At 38.6% G+C, this 25,918-nt stretch overlaps 1 protein-coding gene across 5 annotated transcripts in view; it reads right to left on the bottom strand.

Moving 5' to 3' along the window:
* The window catches only part of nckap5l (NCK-associated protein 5-like), an 85,530-nt gene that overhangs the window by 35,818 nt on the left and 23,794 nt on the right, over nucleotides 1-25,918 (bottom strand). For 2 of the 5 annotated variants that reach the window (XM_061904306.1, XM_061904310.1), the window contains exon 2: nucleotides 6,638-6,722. The gene's annotated coding sequence lies outside the window, so the exon portion shown is untranslated. Of the gene's footprint in view, nucleotides 1-6,637; nucleotides 6,723-6,853; nucleotides 6,966-8,475; nucleotides 8,732-25,918 lie in introns of those variants that run through there. The other 3 variants (XM_061904308.1, XM_061904307.1, XM_061904309.1) reach the window with 3 other exon arrangements.

The following is a 25,918-nucleotide window of genomic DNA, read 5'->3' as shown; positions in this document are numbered from 1 at the left end:
GTGTGTGTGTGTGTGTGTGTGTGCGTGCGTGCGTGCGTGTGTGTGCGTGCGTGCGTGCGTGCGTGTGTGTGTTAGCGCGCTGTGTGTATGCATAGAAATCGTAATGGCACAAACGAAATGTTTTGCAGCACAAACAATTGGGACAATTTGGAGAGATTTGGACAGGGAGGGTGGGGGGCGACTTCACACAGGTAAGGTAGCACTGGACTGAGAGCGCCCTCACAGTGCCACAAAGGACCTTTCACTGCGCTCGACTGACTGACTCACAGCTGCTGGTGTTAGAAGGAAAAGAGACGTGTTAATGCTAGCAGCATGTCAGCATCACTCGTGACCTCACTGGTGACCTCACCGCTGTGACACCCAAGTGCCATTCTCTCTCTGACAACTGAGTGTGTCATCTTATTTAGGGGGATTGTATCCATTAACAACAAGCCTACGTCCTTATAAAATGAAAGTATAAAAATGATAACACAAACAAGGGGCTGTGGCTGAAAATGAAAGGGGGAAAAAAAACATTAATAGAAATCAGATAAGAGCAAGGTCAAACACCACACAAAGCTTTGCTGATGTAAAAAAAAAAAAAGCCAAATGTAAACAAAGAGCGACGAGGCGTCACGTTCACAGCATCACCTTGCAACCACTTAACAAAGCAGAGCAGATCGTGTGTTTACCTCTGAGCCAAGTGAGCATGTGCTGCTTTTGTTCGTCCTGAAATGAGTCTAATGGATACCTGCACATGAAGAATGTGAGCAGCCAGAATGCTGAAGAGCATTCGTCCTCAGACAAACTAAGTGACACTTGACACCAGAGCAAGACTAACATGCACCGTAAAACAGCAGCAGAGAGTCCTTTAAAACCCCGTTAGCCAGCAGCTACAGACCGCAAAAGGGCGGTTTAACTTTTCATGGTTGTGTGTCACCGACACAAAACGTCATTTTTTTCAAATTCATCATGCAACATGTCGAATGACGAAGACCAGACAACACATAATTTCTTGTCATCACTGTCTCATTGTCTTGAGAAAAAAACGTAAGTGTAGTTGACAATATCAAACCAAGTGCACCTCTGTTGAGGAAAAACAGACCTGCTAGGTATTAGGGATGTAACGATATGAACATTTCATATCACGGTTAGTATCACCAAAATTATTACAATTATGATTATTATCACAGTATTGTTAAATGTGATCCAAAAGTACTCAAACACTTAGAAGTTTAAAGTTAGTATTATTTGTGGATGATACAACAGCGTTTTGTTCAGAAGAGAACACACAGAAGATAATACAAATAATAATAGAAGAAATGGACAAAATAAAAAAATGGTTTGACAAAAATAGACTATCATTGAATCTCAGTAAAACTAAAATAATGCTATTTGGTAACAGTAGAAAAGTCAAACACAAATACAAATAGACGGAATAGAAATTGAAAGAGTTAATGAAACCAAATTTTTAGGTATAATGATTGATGATAAATTGAACTGGAAACCTCATATAAAAAATATACAACATAAAGTTGCAAGAAACACGTCAATAATAAATAAAGCTAAAAATGTTCGACACCAAAAATCACTTTATATTCTCTACTGCTCACTAGTGTTACCATATCAATCAATCAATCAATGTTTACTTATATAGCCCTAAATCACTAGTGTCTCAAAGGGCTGGGTTACTGTGTAGAAATAATGATAAATGATAAATGGGTTGTACTTGTATAGCGCTTTTCTACCTTCAAGGTACTCAAAGCGCTTTGACACTACTTCCACATTTACCCATTCACACACACATTCACACACTGATGGAGGGAGCTGCCATGCAAGAAGCCAACCAGCATCCATCAGGAGCAAGGGTGAAGTGTCTTGCTCAGGACACAACGGACGTGACGAGGTTGGTTCTAGGTGGGATTTGAACCAGTGACCCTCGGGTTGCGCACGGCCACTCTCCCACTGCGCCACGCCGTGAGGAAATAATTACAAAAGTACACTTCATTCACTAACAGTGTTACAGAAAAGAACAGTAAGTAATGTTGGATATAGAGAACATACAAATCCTTTATTTATTGTATCAAAGATATTGAAATTCCACGACATAGTTAATTTGAAAACAGCTAAAATTATACAAAAAGCAATCTATAACCTGCTACCCAAGAATATACAACAATTCTTCTCAACAAAAGAGGAGAAATATAATCTTAGAGAAAAATGTAACTTAAAACATTTGTACACACGTACAACACTTAAAACCTTCAGTACATCTGTATGTGGAATTAAATTATGGAATGGATTAAGCAAAGCAATCAAAAAATTTACTAATATGATACACTTCAAAAAACTCTTCAAACTTAAAGTGTTTACAAAGTACAAAAAAGAAGAACCATTAAAAACATTCTGAATTTTTCACCCACTCATTCTTTCATTCTCAAAATAATCTTACTTATCTCATCGTCTGGAATAAAACTTACTTCAACAATTATTTATTTATTTATTTTTATTGCGATACTTATGGAGTATATTGTGAATACATTGAGAACAGGAAGTGAACAAAAGTTTTAGCAACTGTGATGTAAAAGAAAAGGGTCAGGATTAAATAAACTCTGCTTCTTCCTACTCCTTTTCGAACATGTTGAAAAGAGAAACTGGAAATTGTGATGTATCATGTTGTATGCTTGCATGTTCAAAATAAACTCATACTCTACTTATAACTCAAGTTTTATCTAAAAAAATGTATACAATAAATAAATAGCCACAGAATATATTTTCTTGGCAAAAGAAAGTATATTCATACCTTCTATTTAAGAGCCATATTATTTTTATTTCCGTGTTTGAATATGTTCATCTTCTGTCATTTGAATTTGTAAATGTTTTAGTGTATTAATTGTTAAGAAAAAACACACATAAGGTGTATCATTTCCTGTTGTCATATTGATTTGAGTATCTATTGATCTCTCTGTCTAGATCAGGGGTCCCCAAAGTTTTTGCCGCATTGGTTTCCAAAGTTTTTGCCGCATTGGTTTGAAAAAATTTGGCCGGGGGCCGAGCTGTGTATATGTATGTATATGCGCACTAATTGACTGAAAGAGCGCACACTTGCCGACACTGCAGGATGGGATAATGCATTTTTAGACAATATAATTTGCCTGAGCGGCTCGTAGACACTGAAAGTAACAAGCGGTAGAAAATGGATTAGAAAGGACAGATTTAAAAAAATAATTAAAAAAAACTAAAATAATAACTTTTTTTTTAACTTGGGACTTCCCGCAGGCCGGATTTAGGATGCTGGCGGGACCACGGACCATAGTTTGGGGACCCCTGGTATAGATCAATAAAGTTTGTCTGAGTCTAAGTTTTAGTGGCCTAATGGTTAGAGTGTCCGCCCTGAGATCGGTAGGTTGTGAGTTCAAACCTCGGCCGAGTCATACCAAAGACTGTAAAAAAAATGGGACCCATTACCTCCCTGCTTGGCACTCAGCATCAAGGGTTGGAATTGGGGGTTAATCAACATAAATGATTCCCGGGCGCGGCACCGCTGCTGCCCACTGCGGGATGGGATACTCACCTCCCAGGGGGTAATCAAGGGGATGGGTCAAATGCAGAGGACAAATTTCACCACACCTAGTGTGCGTGTGACAATCATTGGTACTTTAACTTTAACTTTAAAATAAGTTCATGTCTCTTCTATTCATGTTAGCATTTAAGCTAGCTAGTGCTTGCTTGCTTCTCCAGTAAAAGATTAGTGTCACCCGTCCGTGAGTTTATCAAAGTGTTATCAATTACGGTTTTACGATCATTTATTTAAAAATGGTAAGACTATCCGTGGAAAGTTTTACCTCGGTTTATCTTTTTACCGTTAATCGTTACATCTCTACGAGGTATACAGGTGTTGTCCACAAACTGCTCTCTTAATTGATGCCACCCTACACTTTCATTAAATTCTGTGGAGTTCAGTTAAGTTGTAGCATACAGTAATAGTCCAATCAAATTAATCAAAAATCCTACAGTTCACTTTGCTATTTGAACGCACCACACTGCTACGGTAGGTCTGGCCAAACAATCAAAGGTAATGTGGTACTTAATGGCTGTCCTCTATAGTTTTGTACAATGCATAGCTTGTGCATAGGGATAAGTACTGAATACAGTACCTTTAAATGGTAAATGGGTTGTACATGTATAGCGCTTTTCTACCTTTCTAAGGAACTGAAAGCGCTTTGAAACACTATTTACACATACCTTTATAGGTACCCACCAAAGTCTGTCCGTACTACTAATTAGCAATTCACGAAAATCAAATGCTGCCATATTTCGATACCTGTATTGCATGTAATGTCACATTCGGTTGCAGACGCTGCACTGGCCTAAGCCCTTGGCTGGGAAACAAGCAGTCAAGCACTCAATGCGAACTCAGCCGGACTGCATCTAAGTAAAGTCATAATTGTCCATGCCAATAAAGCAAGAAAAAGACACTCAAAAGTAAGGCCCCACTTTTCAAAAGGTGCTTGCTGTATGCTAATTTACACTGGATTTGCCATCCATCCATCCATTTTCTACCACTTGTCCCTTTTTTGGGTATACACGCCAAAGATTAGCATTAGCGATTTTAATTTCCAGTTTCAACACCTTCACATTTAGTAAAAAAAAAACTGCAAGAAAAATGTAACCATCAAACAGCCGATGTGTAATACAGTAAGTACAATTCTTACAATATAAACACTTAGTAAGGCTCAACAAACCACAAGACTGGCAAATTGAACTTAATGGCATAAACTACTTACAGACTAAGACACTACAGACAGCATTGCCTTTACTAGGGGTCAGCAACCCAGAATGTTGAAAGAGCCACATTGGAGCAAAAATACAAAAAAAAAATCTGCCTGGAGCCGCAAAAAATTAAAGGCCTTATATGAGCGTTATAAGTCAAAGTCCAAGTATAATGAAGGCAACCCATTATCCAAGTGTCTATATTAGCTATAATAGCCAACTATCAAAATGACTGTGTCACAGGCTGACGCAAATCTTCTCTGACAAAAATGTTGACGTGTAATATTTATTCTACACATTTTTACATAATTGAAAAACATTAATGAAACAGAGGTTTCTCAGAGGATGAGATAACTCCTGGCAATAAGTGGCTTGGAATGACCAAAGGGATCGATGTGTGTGTCCAAGTTAAAGGAAACGGCAGGATGTCTTCTTCCAATGATTTTACTACAAACTTAGCAAGCTGGGTAAAGTTTGCTGTGGTCTATACCGGCACACTAACAACTATCAGAAATGCAGCCAATATCACAAAAACATAATATGTCATGAGACATGCTAATATAAATTAAATACACAGAGGACATGAGTAAAGGAAATTAAATGAGCTCAAATATACCTACAAACGAGGCATAATAATGTAATATGTGCATGCAACTAGTCTAAATAGCATGTTAGCATCGAATAGCTTGCAGTGACCAAATATGCCTGATTAGCACTCCAACAAGTAAATAACATCAACAAAGCTAACCTTTGTGCATTCACATACAGCATAAAAAGTTTGGTGGACAAAATGAGACAAAGGAGGAGTGGCATAAAAGATGTCTTTCTGTAACAGCGTCACAACTTATTGTTCATAAGGCGGCGCTAGAGGCGGCTCTAGAGTCGCAGGTTGCCGACCCCCGAGTTAGCATGTTAGCTGTACATTCAGAAGATGGACGGCTTGGATCTCCATTTGGTGGATATCTCTGTGTGGAGTTTGCTTGATCTTGCTTTGTGTTTATTTTGGGTACTCCCACATTCCAGAAACATGACAATCATGTAATCTTTCCCAGTCTTAACATCTGAATCTTAATTCAGTGATGGTCATTTGCAGCCTTCTTTACTCTGGCCATGTCTCAGAGCACTTAACATCTTAAACTCGTAGACACGTTGTACATGTAAACACACTACGACTCTAAAGCCGCGAGTTGCAGACCCTCAGCGTATACACACCTGCCATCTAACGCCTTGGAATTGCAACTGCATGCAAAGTCTAATACGCTTTAATATAATACTTGAAAATGAGACTCAGAAGTGCAAGAAAACACACTTTACAATTTAACAGCACAGCATTCACAGCTACCAATTAAAATCGGTACTGTTGAATACCGCTATCCATTCTTGGTATCAGGAATTGGTACCATGTGTGTTCAAAAGTAAAAGGTGTCCATGCCTACGCGTGTGTTAATTTAATCAATAAACAAAGCCACACGAACAATGTTTTTGGATATAAAAAGAGTGCCAGTAAGTGCAGTTGTAGAAAAGCATGGAGCTGCCGTTCGTTTATTTATCCTCTTGTTGTGTAATTCATGTTTTGCATTGTTTTCTATATGTAACCTTAGAATTTTTATAAAAAGTGTTTTGAAAAATTGTTGATTTGGTTTTCAATGGACCCTTTGGAAAATTTTTGCAGACAACAAAAAAATATAGCTATGTATTCATACTTATATATTCATACGTCACAATTTTATGACCATACATTCGATCATTGAATGCCTTCTCGGGACACAATCAAAAAGCGATCTATACAGAAAACCATAATCTGATAGATGGAAGACAGAAGTGGCCTTAAATCCTTTCATGTAACTGCTTTGTGAAGGACATTATTTGACGTGTTTTCACTCACCTGTGGTTTCACCTCTTGTTTGACCCGTGAAGAGGATTCACACTGCCATCAGGCACCCCGGTCTCCCAAAGACAAAACCAAGGAACTGAGGAAGAAAGGAAAAGACCACACTTAAGACCATTGATATTTTAGTCGCGTGACATCCTGACATGTCCTTTATTAGGATAAACTGAGGAGAGGTAAGTGAGAAGGACACCGGGAGGAGAGAAAACCCACCGCCCTCTGGAGACGGCGGCGCTCAGCAGACGCCAGCCAGGCCGAGACCACAAGCCCCCTCTCCTCCGCATCCTCCGCATCCCCCTCCAGGACTCCTCCTCTCTCCTTTCATCTTGAGTCATTGGGAAGCGTAATGAAAAAAAGGTGGATGAATAATTCAGCGGCGTAAAAGATAAGATCTTCTTTTGTGTCGTTTTTCTGATGTTTTCACTTATGTGTGATTTTAACCTTTTGGCCCGCTAAACTTTTTAAATGGGACGTCGTGTCTGCTGCAGCAGTTCAGACCCATCAGCGCTGATTTGTTTGGGCGTCAAGCTAGCGCCTTAACTCCTCATTTGCAATAGCCGTCGAGTGGCGAGCGGTGCCTGATCCTTGGAGATCATGTCAATTTGAAATGGGATTAGAGGTGTGGAGCATCTGTCCACCCGGTCAGGGTCTTTAAAGAGCACAGCTTCTTGCTACACCTGATGTACTGCACAAAAAGAAGGCCCTGATATGTGGTCCGTGTCCATCACGAATATGATAGCACCACTGACTATGGATGGAGATGAAATATTGAATGAGGTTTGGCGAGACTGGCAATAAGGGCAAGCCCAAGTAAAAGGACCAAATCTATATCAAAGTGGAGTGGAACACAAGTTATATCAGTTAACAGTTAAATAATTTCAGTCGCACTCTTGAGGATTTGGTGAGACCGAGTCAGGATATGTCAAACGACATCCTTTCATTTGCCAATGTGGAGCAACCAACACGTCTTCTTAGGCAAAGTGTGTAGGTGACACATGTAAACAATGCCGCACACACACACACAAAAAATCTACCGCCCCCACTGTGACGGGAACCGAATAAAATTGGGGGATTCGTTCCTTGAAGAAAATGTAGGCCAAAGTCGGGCGCTCCATTCGCCGTCATTGTCTGCACTCCTAAGTTTGTGATGAACATCAAAGAGCTGTGGAAATGTGGGGGAGACAGAATCGGGCTGCCGGGGGTCCCTTGGCAGTGCTTCCTGCCTGATGTTTGGCGACGTGAACCGAGACGAATCGTACGCAAGCAATATTTGGGGGGGTGCGGGTGGTGGAGCAGAGTTGGGGGAAGGGAGCTGAGCTTGCCTTCCCAAAAGGTTGGATGTTGTTGCCATGTACAACTAGGGAACGATCACACAAGGAAGCTTAGATCTCTCTCACACACACGCACACGCACGCACACACGCACACACACACGCACGCACGCACGCACGCACGCACGCACACACGCACACACGCACACACGCACACACGCACACACACACACACACACACACACACACACACACACATACATACACATGTATAAATAGACAGGAGGAAGCGCATCGTCAACTTGCAATTTTTGGTTGTATATATTGTTTTTGTTTACACACACACTACAAAGCCACCCCTCCACTACTTGTCAGATTTACAATGTTTTGCAGCCATAACATTGTTATACTTGAGGCCAAAACAGTAAGCATGTGCTTGCTGCTCCGGCTCTAAGTGCTGCATTCATGCAGCCATCAAAGCAAGCCCCAGCGCTGCATTACACTGATTTATTTCAAATTGAGTCTGTGGGAAAAGTGGCCATGCAGCTCCAAATGTGCAGCTCACCTTGGGGCTAATGTTCTCTGTCATCTAGTCAGCAGAGCTCTCCTCCTGGCAGCATGGAATTAAGGCAGCAAGAAGAGAGAGACACGGCAGCCTTACATTTCTCTGATGAAATGATTTCTCTCCTCCCCCTCCAGAGCTGCGGCGAGGAAGCCGGTTTCCTCTATGCCGCTGCTAGGACAGACTCATCCACGGGCAGGGGCGCCGTGTGTATGCAGAGGCTGCCATGTCTCCCATTGTTCCAGGACCAGTGAGGAAGGAGGCTTCCTAGCAGACCCTGCCTACTACAACAGCTGGGGACCAGCCCCCCAGCCCCCCCAACTCCTGCCTCTGCCTCTTCTGCTAAACATTAACCCTGCAGCTGCTGGTTGAGGTCGTAAAGAGGAGAGGGGGGTTGTGTTGGTGACTGAGACCCCTCCATGAAGAGAGCACAAAGGAACAGGAGAGGGAAGGAGAGTGAGGATATCCGACGAACACAGTAGGAGAGAAAAGCTGTGTTCTAAGAGGATTGTCTCTCTTGGTCACTTTTGCGATCAGTGTTTTAACTGTGGGAAAGGCGGGGTGGAGAGGATGTCCGCCACTCTAAGACACTTTGCTAATTGACCTGCTTGATCCAAATGAAGAAATGGAAATCAGTGAACACTGAAACAAAAACTATCAAAATATGTCCGTCATGATGATGTTTCCAATGCGGATGTGCCAATCCCACCGAAAACCCACCGATTAGTGTCAGACGATTTTCGTGAAAAAGCATGTGATTGTCATTGCTGATAAATAAATACCGGTCGCCCATCACATCTGCGGTCCCTTCTGAGGTTTCTCATTGTAGCCCATTAGGTTAAGTTTTTTCTTGCCCTGATTTGGGATCTGAGCCGAGGCTGTCGTTGTGGCTTGTGCAGCCCTTTGAGACACTCGTGATTTAGGGCTATATAAATAAACTTTGATTGATTGATTTTTATTAGGGGTGTGGGAAAAATCGATTCGAATTGGAATCTCGATTCTTACGTTGTGTGATTTATAATCGATTCTCATTTTTAAAAATATCGATTTTTTTTTTTTTTAATCAATCCAACAAACCACTAAACAGCAATACCATAACATCCATCCATCCATTTTTTGGGGGGTTGCGGGGGGCGCTGGCGCCTATCTCAACTACAATCAGGCGAAAGGCGGGGTACACCCTGGACAAGTCGCCAGCTCATCACAGGACCAACACAGATAGACAGGCAACATTCACACTCACATTCACACACTAGGGCCAATTTAGTGTTGCCAATCAACCTATCCCCAGGTGCATGTCTTTGGAAGTGGGAGGAAGCTGGAGGGAACCCACGCATTCACGGGGAGAACATGCAAACTCCACACAGAAAGATCACGAGCCTGGGATTGAGCCCAGGACTGCAGGACCTTCGTATTGTGAGGCAGACGCACTAACCCCTCTCCCACCGTGAAGCCCACAGCAATACCATAACAATGCAATCCAATTCCAAAACCAAACCTGACCCAGCAACACTCAGAACTGCAATAAACAGAGCAATTGAGAGGAGACACAAACACGACACAGAACAAACCAAAAGTTTTGAAACAAAAATGAATATTATCAACAACAGTATCAATATTAGTTATAATTTCACCATAGCAGTGATTAAAAATCCCTCATTGACATTATCATTAAACATTTATAAAAAAGATGAAAAAAAGAACAATAGTGTCACAGTGGCTTACACTTGCATCGCATCTCATAAGCTTGACAACACACTGTGTCCAATATTTTCACAAAGATAAAATAAGTCATATTTTTGGTTCGTTTAATAGTTAAAACAAATTTACATTATTGAAATCAGTTAATAAAACATTGTCCTTTACATTTATAAAAGCTTTTTTTTTTTTTAAATCTACTACTCTGCTTGCATGTCAGCAGACTTGGGTAGATCCTGCTGAAATCCTATGTATTGAATGAATACAGAACCGTTTTGAATCAGAAAAATATCCTTTTTGAATCAAAAATCGCGTTGAATCGAAAAAAATCTATGTATAATCGAATCGCGACCCCAAGAATCGATATTGAATCGAATTGTGGGACACCCAAAGATTTGCAGCCCTAATTGTTATCAATTATGATAGTTTCTCTTGTTATATTCTTATTTTACTGTTATATTTTTATTCTCATTGTTGCTTTTTATTTTTATTGTAATATTTTTGTACTTTATTTCCATTTATACCCCCGTTATTTACTTTTTAAACTAGATCTCAACTCTGTACACTGCTGCTGGAATTTTAATTTTCCTGAGGGAACTCTCCTGAAGGAATCAATAAAGTACTATCTATCTATCTATCTATCTATCTATCTATCCATGTATCCATGTATCTATCTATATGGGTCAAATGCAGAGAATAATTTCACCACACCTAGTGAGTGTGTGGCAATCATTGGTACTTTAACTTTTTTTAACTTTAAATGACTATCACAAAAGCCAATCATCTCTTGCTAGTGTTGTGTTTATTTTCACTCTTCTTGCTGACAAGCTAGCAGTTAATTATGTGTCTCTCTACACAGTATGGCGATACTCCCGTAAGTCAGTGGTTCTCAAACGTTTTTCACCAATTATCAGCTCAGAAAAAACTTGGCTCTCCAAGTACCACCACAACTTCCAATATTAAAACAAAGTAGCATACTAGACATAAGCATTCATTAAAAACAAGACATAGGTTTTATTTAACCAATATATTTATTATTTGTGGCCAGTGTAACATTACACACAGTTTGAACAGTAACACTGTGTTTGAATCTGTTAAAATAAAACACTGTTGTGATTGTTTGGGGTGCCACTCGATGGAGCTCACGTACCAATCGTGGTATACATAAGTTAATACTAATCACCACCATCACAGCAAATGAACTGCATTTCTTAATATCTTAAGTATCGTTATCAAGTTTTAAGTATTGTTATCAACTATGGAGGACGAGGATAAACATGCTACACACCGAGAGCAAGCAGAAGGAGGCATGATAATAGCAAAGCTAACCACTGAGGTAGCTTGAAACAAGTGCCTAGTAAAGTTTACGAAATGTAAATTGAACCAGATTACACCAGAAAGTAAGCAGTTGATACCAGGAACTTAACAAGTAGATTAATAAAAGTCTCGAGAGAGGATAATACAAACACCGTTACCATATGAGTTGGGAAATTGTGTTAGATGTAAATATAAACGGAATACAATGATTTGCAAATCCTTTTCAACCCACATTCAATTGAATGTACTACAAACAAAAGATATTTGATGTTCAAACTCATAAACTTTATTTAAACACATGCCAAAGTAGTTGGAAAAAGGACATGTTCACCACTGTCTTACATCACCTTTTCTTTTAACAACACTCAAAAAACGTTTGGGAACTGAGGAAACTAGTTTTTGAAGCTTTGAAAGTGGAATTCTTTCCCATTCTTGTTTTATGTAGAGCTTCAGTCGTTCAACAGTCCGGGGTCTCCGCTGTCGTATTTTACGCTTCATAATGCGCCACACATTTTCGATGGGAGACAGGTCTGGACTGCAGGCGGGCCAAGAAAGCACCCGCACTCTTTTTTTTACAAAGTAACGCTGTTGTAACACTTGTCTTGCTGAAATAAGCAGGGGCGTCCATGATAACGTTGCTTGGATGACAACATATGGTGCTCCAAAACCTGTATGGACCATTCAGCGTTAATGGTGCCTTCACATATGTGTAAGTTACCCATGCCTTGGGCACTAATACACCCCCATACCATCACAGATGCTGGCTTTTGAACTTTGCGCCTATAACAATCCAGATGGTTATTTTCCTCTTTGTTCTGAAGGACACCACGTCCTCTGTTTCCAAATATAATTTGAAATGTGGACTAGTCAGACAACAGAACACTTTTCCACTTTGCATCAGTCCATCTTAGGTGAGCTCGGGCCCAGCCAAGCCGGTGGCGTTTCAGGATATTGTTGATAAATGGGTTTTGCTTTGCATAGTAGAGTTTTAACTTGCACTTACAGATGTAGCGACCAACTGTAGTTACTGACAGTGGTTTTATGAAGTGTTCCTGAGGCCATGTGGTGATATCCTTTACACACTGATGTCGGTTTTTGATGCAGTACCGCCTGAGGGGTCAAAAGTCCGTAATATCATCGCTTACATGCAGTGATTTCTCCAGATTCTCTGAACTTTTTGATGATTTTACGGACCGTAGATGGTAAAAGCCCTAAATTCCTTGCAATAGCTCATTGAGAAATGTTGTTTTAAAACTGTTCGACAATTTGCTTACAAAGTGGAGACCCTCGCCCCATCCTTGTTTGTGAATTACTTAGCATTTCATGGAAGCTGCTTTTATACCCAATCATGGCACCCACCTGTTCCCAATTAGCCTGCACACCTGGGGGATGTTCCAAATAAGTGTTTGATGAGCATTCGTCAACTTTTTCAGTATTTATTGCCACCTTTCCCAACTTCTTTGTCACGTGTTGCTGGCATCAAATTCTAAAGTTAATGTTTATTTGCAAAAAAAATGTTTATCAGATTGAACATTAAATATGTTGCTTTTGTAGCAAATTCAATTGAATGTGGGTTAAAATGATTTGCAAATCATTGTATTCCGTTTATATTTACTTCTAACACAATTTTCCAACTCATATGGAAACGGGGTTTGTATAACAGCAATTGTTGGTATGTCAGCATTGCCACTGAGGGTGGAACGATCCATATATTGGTGGTGTCGACACCAAGGGCAATATCACAAGAGTGATTTGGTCAATATTTGTATTTTATCAAAACATGTTTTTGCTCTTTTTGTTCCAGCTCGTGGTGCCCAAGACCAGACTTAAGACCAGAGGAGAGAGGGCTTTCTCTGTGGTCGGCCCTAAGCTCTGGAAAACTCTGCCCCTCCATGTTCAAACTGCTTCCACAGTGGAGTGTTTTAAGTCTCGTCTTAAGACCCACTTTTATTCTTTGGCTTTTAACACTACCCGAGTTGTGTGGTCCTCTGTCCTCTGTTGTCCTCTGTGTTTTTTATACACTTTGATTTCTATTTTACTGTTTTAATTGATTTTACACTTTAAAATTGTTTTTAATCATATTTGTTTTTATATTGTTTTTATATTGTTTTTATATTTATGTTTTTGTTTTTATTCAGTCATTGGTGAAGCATAATATTGTTTTTTTAATATTGTATTTAACATGTCTGTGCAGCACTTTGGAAACGTTAATGTTGTTTAAATGTGCTATATAAATAAATTGGATTGGATTGATTGGATGTTTACAAACTGTGGAATAGTTCCCTGAACACAGGACAATTTGCAGGGCAAAAACCAAATCATCTAAATGCGTAACAGATAGTACACTAGTTTTTGCTTTTGTTGAGTTAATGTGTACTATTGACTTTGTGTTGCTCCAAAAAATGTATGTAATAAATAAGGAACTACTTAAAACATTGAGCTGATATTGTTAAATTGTAAATAGCACTCACAATAATACTAAAAGATTTACAGTCGATGCAAGTGATCGGTGTCGGCCGATTTCACGCATGGATAATAGATATCGGTATCGAAATCGTAATCAGCAGTATAAATCCCCGATCCCTACTTTACATCTAACAGAAGCCAAAAGTACATCTCACACTGAAAATGTTTCCAAGAAGGTTGCAAACGACTTAAATGACAGTTTGATGTTGTATTATGGCCAATGGTTTTCATTAATAATCACTCCAAGTCACACACACACACACACTCAACACGCACACAAACGCACGCACGCACACACACACACACACACAAAGCTGATAGAAAGATAGAAGCCAGCAGTACAAAGTGGGGTGTCCATGCAGCACAGATCAAACATGCACAAGAACTGCGAACTATATGAACGTTCTTTAGCTCAATTGGCCCTAATTAGGTAGACTTGCATCGACATTACACTAAACCAGATTTCCTATAGTCTAAATCAGACACCCTCGGGCACATCACATTATCATGTCGCTTGTTTCAGGCTATTGTCATTCACACTGGACCAAAACAGTCAACCCACTTTGGCCAGCAGAGAAGCGTCCCAGATTCAATGGCTGCTTTTCAACAATGTCCACACTGATGGAGTCCATTCGGTCAGGTCAAAATATAAAAAGACGAAGAGGAAAATTGACCTGAGAAGTATGCTTAAGTCATATTAGCCTTAACTACAAAAAAATGACAACATGTTAATTATTAGTTTAAAATACTTCAATCTATCCTTACCAAAAATACATCTCTTCTTAAGCCACAATACGATGTTAGAGTAGTCTGTTTGCAGCCATTATTGTCGAAATAGCTGGGAAACATTTATTTAAAAAAAAACAGTTGCTGAAATGTGAGGTGTGTACTCATATTTCTTGTGTACTACATAGGACTCATTCTGGCTGTCTGGTCACCAGTGTGAGTTCACACAGCAGACACTAATGATGTCACTTCACAAATACTTTTCAACTGCTCGGTTAGTCGGCCAAACATGTCTCTAATTCCTAAATGGTAACAAATGCCACACTGTGGCGAAATCTCTGAAATTAGAGGTGAAAACCGACACTATAACCTTAGATAATTGCGTATTTTGAAATTATTTCTGGTGATGTATAGAGGCAAAATTATAAAAACAATGTAACCAAATTGTACAGAGACGGTCAGCTCTTAAACCTGCACTTAAAAGTGCTGATTTGTGAGTTGAAAGATTTTAAAAAGTGAAATTATAGGCTCTGGATTAAGGTTCTTCCAACCATTTTTCTTCTGAGAGATACTTTCACCAAATAAAAATGACCGAGGAATACTATTTTTTTTATTTTCATTCGCTATTTCAACCCAAACAAAGGAAAAAAGCTTGTTTTGCCAGGTCCTGAACAAAATGTTGATATTCACAACTCACATTTATTATTCTAAATTGTTTATTTATATACTATATTTCAGTACGCATTTATTTCTAGTGCATGTTTTTATCACTTGTTGAGTTGGTTTAAAAAAAGAAAGGGTTTTGTGTTTTATATGCATGGCAACAAAAAAGATGTACTTAAATTAGGCCGCAGATCTCCCATCAAACAGTGTGGTAATTGTCTTTATACAGCAGGGGTGTCCAAACTTTTTCCACAGAGGGCCGCACACGGAAAAATTTAAGCATGCGGGGGCCATTTTGATATTTTTAATTTTCAAGCCATTACAAAATATATGGATTTGTTTTTTATCCTTAGGGCTTCTGGGGAGCATATAGGGTCTCAGCCACTAAAATGTTAAAAAAATAAGTCAAATTATTATTATTTTTTTTATTTATTTAATGCTTACAGTAAATCTCTATATCAACTTGAGGTTGATATAAAGTAAAACAAATAAGGTTTCATGCCTTTTCTGTCAAAGACAACTTTGTTTTTTATAGTAAAACTGAAATATGCAGTATTTAGACAGATAGACGGACGGACGGACGGACGGACGGACGGACAGACGGACAGACGGACAGACGGACAGACGGACAGACGGACAGACGGACAGACGGACAGACGGACAGACGGACAGACAGACAGACAGACAGACAGACAGACAGACAGACAGACAGACAGACAGACAGACAGACAGACAGACAGACAGACAGACAGACAGACAGACAGACAGACAGACAGATAGACAGATAGACAGATAGACAGATAGACAGATAGACAGATAGACAGGTAGACAGGTAGACAGATAGACAGATAGACAGATAGATGGATAGTACTTTATTGATTCCTTCAGGAGATTTCCTTTATTTAGCAATTAAAGCCCTCAAAGATCAATAATGCAGGACACCATTGATTTTAATTATTTAATATTTTTGAGTAATCACAGTGAAAAGTAAAAAAAAATCCTACTAAATATATTTGAGATCCGTTTAAGCAAATATTCAATGACTTACTTTGTGAGCCGCTCAACATACCCTCACAAGCTGCTGGTCGGAGACTCCTTTATCATTATATCACAAAAAAATCAATAAAGGCAAAATACACAAAAAGTCAGTGAAACACCGCGATCAGTATGATCCAGTGCCATACTGTACAAACATTTACATTAGGAAAAAAAAAGGGATTTTCAACAGAACCCTCCGATTTGTCCAGCTTTTTACATTATTTTTGGGCAGAGGTGCCTTCTCTGCTGTTGTTTTTATGTCCACTCCCTTTGTCCTGTTGTCAATTTGAATTTATTACGTGATAAGCAATGTACACCAATGTTTACCGAGCAGACAGGAAGATGTGCCGACAATACTGGCTGCCGGCAGTACTGGAGAGGATTTTGTTCATTAATGGATGGTACAAAAACGAGAACGAGATGAAAATGAAGGAGAAACGGGAAGTCTGTGCAGTGCAGTTTAACAACACTTGAAACTAACATATTGTTAAATGACTACCTCCGATCAATCAAAACTGTGCATTTAAACAATTGTAATGGCATTTAACACGACTGGTTATTGTTGTGTGGTTAATTGTTCTCTGTAATATTACAGATGATATATTGACAGTACTTTTACTGTTTATAAATAGCATCACCTATTAATTTTTGATGAATGAAATGATAACAGTTATTAATAAGGCCTGAGCAGTAAGCACGCAGCACACAACTTAGCCTGGCAATGATTTCAAATAAGTGGATGAGATCTTGTTAAGACCCTAATGCACAGCGACATGCGTATGGGGATGAATGGGACAGCGAGGGACTCCCTTCCCTCCTAAGAGGGTCTTGTGGCTGAACAGGCCTGACCTGAATGAGAGACAGTCACATGGTTCCCCGGAGCGAACACAAGCCAGAGAGGATGACTGTGGAGATAAAAAGGCCTATTGTCACATGCTCTGCCATCCCCTTTTTTTGACACGCTGAATGCTTGACAAACTCAATGTAATGTGAGAGCCACACATGAGGAAGTCTGTGGGCAGCAGAATAAAGCGTCTCAACGGAAGAAAAAGCGTCCGTGGACAACTTCTCCCCTAGGAAATGACACGTGAGAGAAGTCACGCGGAACACAACAACACACTGAATCTTAACAAATGTGTCTGTCACGGAACATTTAATCGCAAAAACAATAATAAAGAGCAAATGTATTGATTGCAGCATGTCCGTTGATGTGTGATTCAGTTTAACACATTTTCTAATGGTGCGCTAGAATTATACCTCAGTTTTTATTTTTGGTACAGCGAGGGAACAAAACCAGTTAGACTTAAAGGCCTACTGAAATGAGATTTTCTTATTTAAACGGGAATAGCAGGTCCATTCTATGTGTCATACTTGATCATTTCGCGATATTGCCATATTTTTGCTGAAAGGATTTAGTAGAGAACATCCACGATAAAGTTCGCAACTTTCGGTGCTAAGAGAAAAGCCCTGCCTCTACCGGAAGTCGCAGACGATGACGTCACATGTTTCATGGCTCCTCACATATTCACATTAATTTTAATGGGAGCCTCCAACAAAAAGAGCTATTCGGACCAAGAAAACAACAAGTTCCCCATTAATTTGAGCGAGGATGAAATTTTCGTGTTTGAGGATATTGATAACGACGGACTAGAAAAAAAAACAAAAAAAAAAACCGCGATTGCATTGGGACAGACTGATGTTTTTAAACACATTTATTGGGATGATTCTGGGAAATCCCTTATCTTTCTATTGTGTTGCTAGTGTTTTAGTGAGTTTAATATTACCTGATAGTCGGAGGTGTGTCTCCACGGGTGTGTTGACGCGCAGTGTCTCAGGGGAGTCGACTGCAGCTAAGGACGGCACAAGCTCAGCTTTTCTCCGGTAAGAAGCGACTTTTTAACTACAAATTTCTCACCGAAACTTGCTGGTTGACATTCCGTCGTGATTCGTGTTTGCTTGGCCGCGCTCTGATCCATAGTAAACTTTCACCTCCAGGAATTTTAAACAAGGAATCACCGTGTGTTTGTGTGGCTAAAGGCTAAAGCTTCCCAACTCCATCTTTCTACTTTGACTTCTCCAATATTAATTGAACAAATTGCAAAAGATTCAGCAACACAGATCTCCAAAATACTGTGTAATTATGCCGTTAAAGCAGACGACTTTTAGCTGTGTGTGTGTGCAGCGCTCATACTTCCTAAAAACCCGTGACGTCTTGCGTACACGTCATCATTACACGACGTTTTCAAGACGAAACTCCCGGGAAATTTAAAATTGCAATTTGGTAAACTTAAAAGGCCGTATTGGCATGTGTTGCAATGTTAATATTTCATCATTGATATATAAACTATCAGACTTCGTGGTGGGTAGTAGTGGGTTTCAGTAGACCTTTAAAGGAGAACTGCTCTTTTTGGGGGCCGAGGAACTCTTTTTCAAGTGTACCAACACATCTGCTTACGATGGCATTCTATGGCATTAGCCGTAAGCTATCTACTGCGTCAACAACTGAATTGCTTTTGAGTTCATAATCCACAACACTGCGATAAAACCCCAATCTTTACTGACTGAAAAACAAGAACAATCATCTTACAGTATCTAAAGTATTAGCCCACATTCGATTTTTCGTTTGTACACAGTAGCTTGACAGCATATGTACTGAAGTTGTTGAAAAAACACGCATGATCATAATCATGCAGCATGATCAATATTATAGTGAGTCACTCGATGGACGGTTGACAATTTGGTGCAGCTAGCCGGGGAAGTTTTTTCCAGTTGATTTTGGATAAGCACGCTTTTTATGTCGGCATAGCTTGACTTCAAGTTCCACGTTTGTAGCGTCGAGTCACGCCAACCTCACTCTCACGGCTTCCGTCTGCTCAAACGTTTCACCCTCTGTTCTTGCTCATTTCTATAACCAGCAGTTTATCCTTCGTATATTCAGCTTCAAAAAGATAAGGTTGTGAAGCTTCATTTGTCCAAAAATAGTCATCTTTGTTGTCTGTTACCAAGTTGCCATGATTAGAACACACTTGCGTTTTTGTCCCGAAGTAGGAACACACATTTGTTGCCGGAAGTCGGAAGTGTGCTGCTATTGGAATGGAAATAAATGCGGTGAAGGAGGAATTTCAGGTAATGTATAAAATAACCAAAATACTGTAAATATTGTACATATTACATATTTTTACAACAATATGTAATATGTACAATATTTACTGTACATAAAGGTGTCTGTTACTAAATTATATATAGACTTTCAGTGTGCATATCAAACGGTTTTGAAGTTGTTTTAGAGGGCTTTGAAGGCTACAATGTGACTAACATTAGCTGCATCTTGCAAGTGTGTTCTTGTCTCTCAAAATGATTGTAAACGATAGGCAAAATTCCCCAAAAATTATTTAAAAAATAAAACAAAAGAAACGGCAAACAGCTAGCAAGTTTTTATATAATGAATAAAATTTTCAACAAAAAAAATACATCAAATAGGACTGTCAAAATGAACACATTAATGCAGATTAATCTATCATCAATATTAAACTGATTAAAAATGTTGACATAATTAACCAATCTGCAGCGCAAAATGACTCAATATCCCCAAAACGTCTCTGGCAAGGCATTTTGAGCAGTTTTTCCAAATAGTGTTAGCTCCATGCTTGTGTAAATGGACAGTTGATATGATAATGACTGCAGAAGCAACCAAGTCAATATGGAAGATGCTAAACAACACAAAGCCCTTCTTTAAAAACCACATAATCAACAAATTGATGTGAATAAATATTGGTTTGAAAAAACAGACAGGTGTTTGTTAACATGAACACCATTAAAAGTGATTAATAAATGTGTTTATGGCATTTGTGTATTCCCTTCTTTTTTTGAACACCAATAATATGGATAAAAAATAAATCATATCTAATCACGCTTAATCAAAATTAATCCACAGCAACATTGTGATTAATCCGATTTGTTTCTTTTATCATTTGAGAGTACTAGCATGAAATTCTACATCGTCACACTGGTAAAATAATCGACTAGGTAGTTTTTTGTTGAAATTGTTGGGTTTTTTTGCATCTCCTCATCACGCCAGCCACCTCTGGTAAAATCGCCTATATCCTAAGTTGTACAGATCATGTGATTTTACCCCTTTAAGATAATGGCTTACGTGTGACTTGAAGGGAAACTGCACTTTTTTAGGAATTTTGCCTATCGTTCACAATCATTATGAGGGACAAGAACACACGTCTTTTTTTTTTAAAGATTTTAAAGATAATAATAAACGCTTGGAAGATGTGACTAATGAGAGTCACCATTCTAGCCTTCAAAGCCCTCTAAAACAACTTCCATCAACGTTTTATATACACACTCCAAGTCTACATATTATGTAGACAATATGTACAATATTTACCGAATTTTGGTTGTTTTAATCATTGCTAGGACTGATTTCTTCTGCGCATTGTTTTCTGTTTCCATCGCAGTGCACGTCCAACTTCCGGCAACAACAGTGTGTTCCTACTTCCAGAAACCAAGGTGTGTGTCTTCTAATCCTGGCAGACTTGGTAACAGACAACAGAGATGACTATTTTCGGAAAAATGAGGATTCACAACCATATGTTTTTGGTATGTTGAAGAGATTCATTTAGAGCAGGGGTCACCAACCTTTTTGAAACCAAAAGCTACTTCTTGGGTACTGATTAATGCGAAGGGCTACCAGTTTGATACACACTTAAATAAATTGCCAGAAATAGCCAATTTGCTCAATAACCCTTACTAAATAAATCTATATATATATAAAAAAATGGGAATTTCTGTCTGTCATTCCGTCGTATATTTTTTTTCCTTTTACAGAAGGTTTTTTGTATAAAATAAATTATGAAAAAAAACATTTAATTGAACGGTTTAAAAGAGGAGAAAACAGGATAAAAAAGACAATTAAATGTTGAAACACAGTTTATCTTCAATTTCGACTCTTTAAAATTCAAAAATCAACCCAAAAAAAGAAGAGAAAAACTAGCTAATTTGAATCTTTTTGAAAAAATTCAAAAAAGATTTTATGGAATATAGTAATATTAATATTAATAGTAATTTTAATATTACTATTAATATTAATATTATTAGTAATTTTTCCTGATTAAGATTAATTTTAGAATTTTGATGACGTTTTAAATAGGTTAAAATCCAATCTGCATTTTGTTAGAATATATAACAAATTGGACCAAGCTATATTTCTAACAAAGACAAATCATTATTTCTTCTAGATTTTCCAGAACAAATTTTTTAAAAGAAATTCAAAAGACTTTGAAATAAGATTTAAATTTGATTCCAAAGAATTTTAGATTTGCCGGAATAATTTTTTTTAATTTTAATCATAATAAGTTTGAAGAAATAGTTCACAAATATCCTTCGTCGAAAAAAACAGAAGCTAAAATGAATAATTAAATTAAAATTGATTTTATATTCTTTACAATAAAAACATTAATTTACTTGAACACTGATTTAAATTGTCAGGAAAGAAGAGGAAGGAATTTATAAGTGTTTAAAAATCCTAAAATCATTTTTAAGGCTGTATTTTAAAGTAAAAAAATAAATGTATTTATTTAAACGAGTGAAGACCTAGTCTTTAAAATATTTTCTTGGATTTTCAAATTCTATTTAAGTTTTGTCTCTCTTAGAATAAAAATGTCGAGCAAAGCGAGACCAGCTTGCTAGTAAATAAATAAAATTTTAAAAATAGAGGCAGCTCACTGGTAAGTGCTGCTATTTGAGCTATTTTTAGAACAGGCCAGCGGGCTACTCATCTGGTCCTTACGGGCGAACTGGTGCCCGCGGGCACCGCGTTGGTGACCCCTGATTTAGAGAATGAAAGCAACACAGGAAAATCTAAAATCAGCCATTTCAGACCTCAGCAAGAGGGAAACCATCTAATGAACTGGGAGGTAGCCAAGATCATTAGAATGGAAAGCAACATTCCATCGGTGGATCAAAGAGGCGGTTGAAATCAGGAAGCGGGCCCAAAAGACTGTCAACAGGGACGAAGGAGCCTAACAACTATCCCACACCTGGGACACAGTCCTGCAGGGCCGCCCCCGGCCGTTTGGTAGACATCCAGACGACAGGGGGCGCCCCGCTCTAACCCCGGCGCACAACAGGGGACACCGCCATCCCACCACCTCAGGTGGAGGATGGAACAATCCATATAACACATCATCACAGATGACGTGAAGCTAACATCACGTGACACCTCTGATGAAGGCTGCGGAAGCAAGGTAGCCGAAACTTGTCAGGTACAACACTTTACCTTACTAGCCTATATAAGTCAACCATTTATAATTACATATCTTTTTGAGGCTGAATATAGGAAGGATGAACTGCTTCGAAAAGCAAGCACGAAGGAAGAGTGAGATGTTGGAGCCGATGGAAGCCGAGAGAGAGTGTACGTGACGACGCTATAAATGTGGAACTTGGAGCCAAGCTATTTTGACATAACTTGCGTGCTTACCCAACCTGAACCGGAAAAAAACTTCCCTGGCCAGTGAATTCAGTGTCCATCGAGTGAGTCACATTTTAATATGGATCATGATACACGCAGCACACCAGACTTGTTTTTACAACTACAGTACATATGCTGTTGAGTTAGCTGTATACAAACAAAACATGAAATGTGTCCTATCACAGTGTTGCATATTACAAACTTGCGTTTCGTGTTTTTGTGCAGCTAGTTTATATCTCACTGTAGTTAGCTTTTGGAGCTAACATCGTAACACAAAAGTGTTACTACGATAGAAAAATAGTTCCTCAATAGTCACTCTTACAAGAAAAATGTCGCTACAGTTTGGTTATTATACAGGTTACTGTTGATGGTTTTTGAATGCCTCTTTAAAGGGATTTAGAGGTATAACCGATAGCTCTCATTAGCGACTTAGCTAGCCACTAAGAACGAGCCATTTTTCATAGACTGCAAAAAAAAAGCTTTTGTCTTCTTGTCTCTCATAAGGATTGTGAACAATAACAATAAGCAAAATTACCCCCAAAAAGTGCAGTTCCCCTTAAAGGAAAGCAAAAAATTAGTTAGGCCATTATTTTAACAGGTTGAAAATGTACCGTGGTACCTTGGTTTTCAATAATAATGTGTTCCATAATCACAGATGAAAACCAAATTGCACAAAAACCACATAAATTTCTCCTATATAAATCTAATTAATACATTTCAGACAAACAAAAATATTAGGAAAAAACGGATTAAACAATGTAGATTACGTATAAAAGAACATTTACCATCACTTTTAACTTTATAGAAGAGTCTCCTTTGGTGGAGACGGCGATGAGTGGAGACGGCGATGAGTGGAGACGGCGATGAGTGGAGACGGCGTATTGGAGGGCAGAGCCATGTGGATGTCCTCTTTGTACTTTGCTACCATTTATTTTGTTACTTCAATAGTGTTTTTCGCCTTCTTCACCAACTTGTTGATACTACTTATTTTGCAGTTATCCAAAAAAAAACAACCTACAGATACTGAGTCACTAACGCATCTAATTTTTTTTGTGCACTCGATTGTGTGAAATAATATGCGGGGAGACGGCCTAGTTTGTTACGTGCAACGTTTCCATCACCTCAATGCCACTATTGTCGTGGCTGACTGGGGGAGGCACGTGGCAACATCAAAATGACCAACACACAGAAAGGATACAAAACCAAAAATATACAACCACCATGAAACAAATGCATCAGGAACATGCTGCAAACTAAATATAACACAATCATGAATGCTGCAAGAATCCAAACCAATTGGCTTTGATTTTAAGGATGCCAGACCTTCTTCAAAAGACTGTGTGACGGTGCCATGAAGTGGAAGCAAAAAGGAGAGATTTGAATTATTTTATTAATGCACACGTTAAAAGTGAAATTTTAATGCTCATGATGTGCATTTATTTATGGCAGGCAGAAAAACTCATTATTTATTTCAACTATTTTCAATAAAATATGCATCGAACATATTAAGAGTGTTTTATCCAATTACTCGATTAATCATATATAGCATATGTGTCAAACTGAAGGCCCGAGGACCAGATCTGGCTTGCCACAACATTTTATATGGCCCGCGAAAGCCTGGAAATAACATGCATTAATAATGTATTTATTCTTTTCATTTTGACATTCAAAAAATACATATACTGCATGCAGTTGCATATCTTTTAAACTTTAATAACAACTAATAATGTAAAAAATATATTATCATATGTTCCAAAACATATTTTGGTTAAAATAAAAATATTACATAAATATCTGCTTGACTTATGATTTTAAAGCAAGTGATCCCTCAAATTGCACAATGTAAAAAAAGACAATAGATTTTACGTAAAAATTCTGGCGACTGAGCTGCCAGTGTGTTACCGTAAAAAACAACTTTGGTACCATTTGTCCGTACACAGTAGGTAATACATTATAAAAAAAATCAACATCCGTTGATTTTAACGGAAAAAAAAAAACGAGCAGCTACGTTGTATGAATTGTGACATGTAAAAAACCAGTGCTACTGTTTTTGCATTCCATTTACAGTGAAAAAAACAAACAGCTAATTTTACTGTAAAATTCTGGCGACTAAGGGCCTGATTTACTAAGGTCCAAATACCATGCACTAACCAGCATGTGCAAAAAATTAAATAGCTATGAGTGGGCGTGTTGCTTGTGATCTACTAACACTGTGTGTGCAATTGAAGAGTGGTGCAGACCGCCTTATTTAAATGAGGATTTTGCGTGCATATGGGGCTTTTACCACCGAGACATTTCCTTTTATTGCACATTCATGATATCATGCTCCTTTCTGTGTGCGATTTGTTCAACCAGCAACACACATCTATAATGTGTGTTGCTGGCTTGTACTTGTATAGCGCTTTTCTACCTTCAAGGTACTCAAAGCGCTTTGACACTACTTCCACATTTACCCATTCACACACACATTCACACACTGATGGAGGGAGCTGCCAAGCAAAGCGCTAACCAGCACCCATCAGGAGCAAGGGTGAAGTGTCTTGCTCAAAGACACAACGGACGTGACGAGGTTGGTACTAGGTGGGGATTGAAACAGGGACCCTCGGGTTGTGCACGGCCACTCTTCCACTGCGCCACGCCGTCCCCAATTCTAATTCTATGCGTGCGGCTGTGGATCCAATCAGAAATGACTCAAACGCAAGAAAATGCATATTGAAAGACGTATTTTTATGAAGGACATATATTATAGTGATATATTACCTAAATTAAAAAAAAAAAAAAAAACTACATTAAAAAACAACGGCAGTAAACACCAAAATACAGTAATTGAATTCATTTTAATGAGCTCCCTAAGTTCTCAAGCAGCAATACAATTATGAAATTAAATTGCTAAATAGTCTAATATTTTTATTTCTGATCGTCCCCCAAATTGTTGACATACACACATAGGACGGAGGATTCTCGTCTAGTCCTCGTCTCTGTTTGAAGATAAATCACATTGCACGTGCTAAATATTTATACGTGCATATTCTTCTCCCAGTATTGTGGACGTTTTGATGA

Source organism: Nerophis ophidion, linkage group LG06, assembly GCF_033978795.1.
Source record: "Nerophis ophidion isolate RoL-2023_Sa linkage group LG06, RoL_Noph_v1.0, whole genome shotgun sequence".
In the NCBI taxonomy this organism is placed as follows: Eukaryota; Metazoa; Chordata; class Actinopteri; order Syngnathiformes; family Syngnathidae; genus Nerophis; species Nerophis ophidion.
Note: the sequence above shows the minus strand (reverse complement) of the source record. Positions and strands in the feature narration are given on the sequence as shown.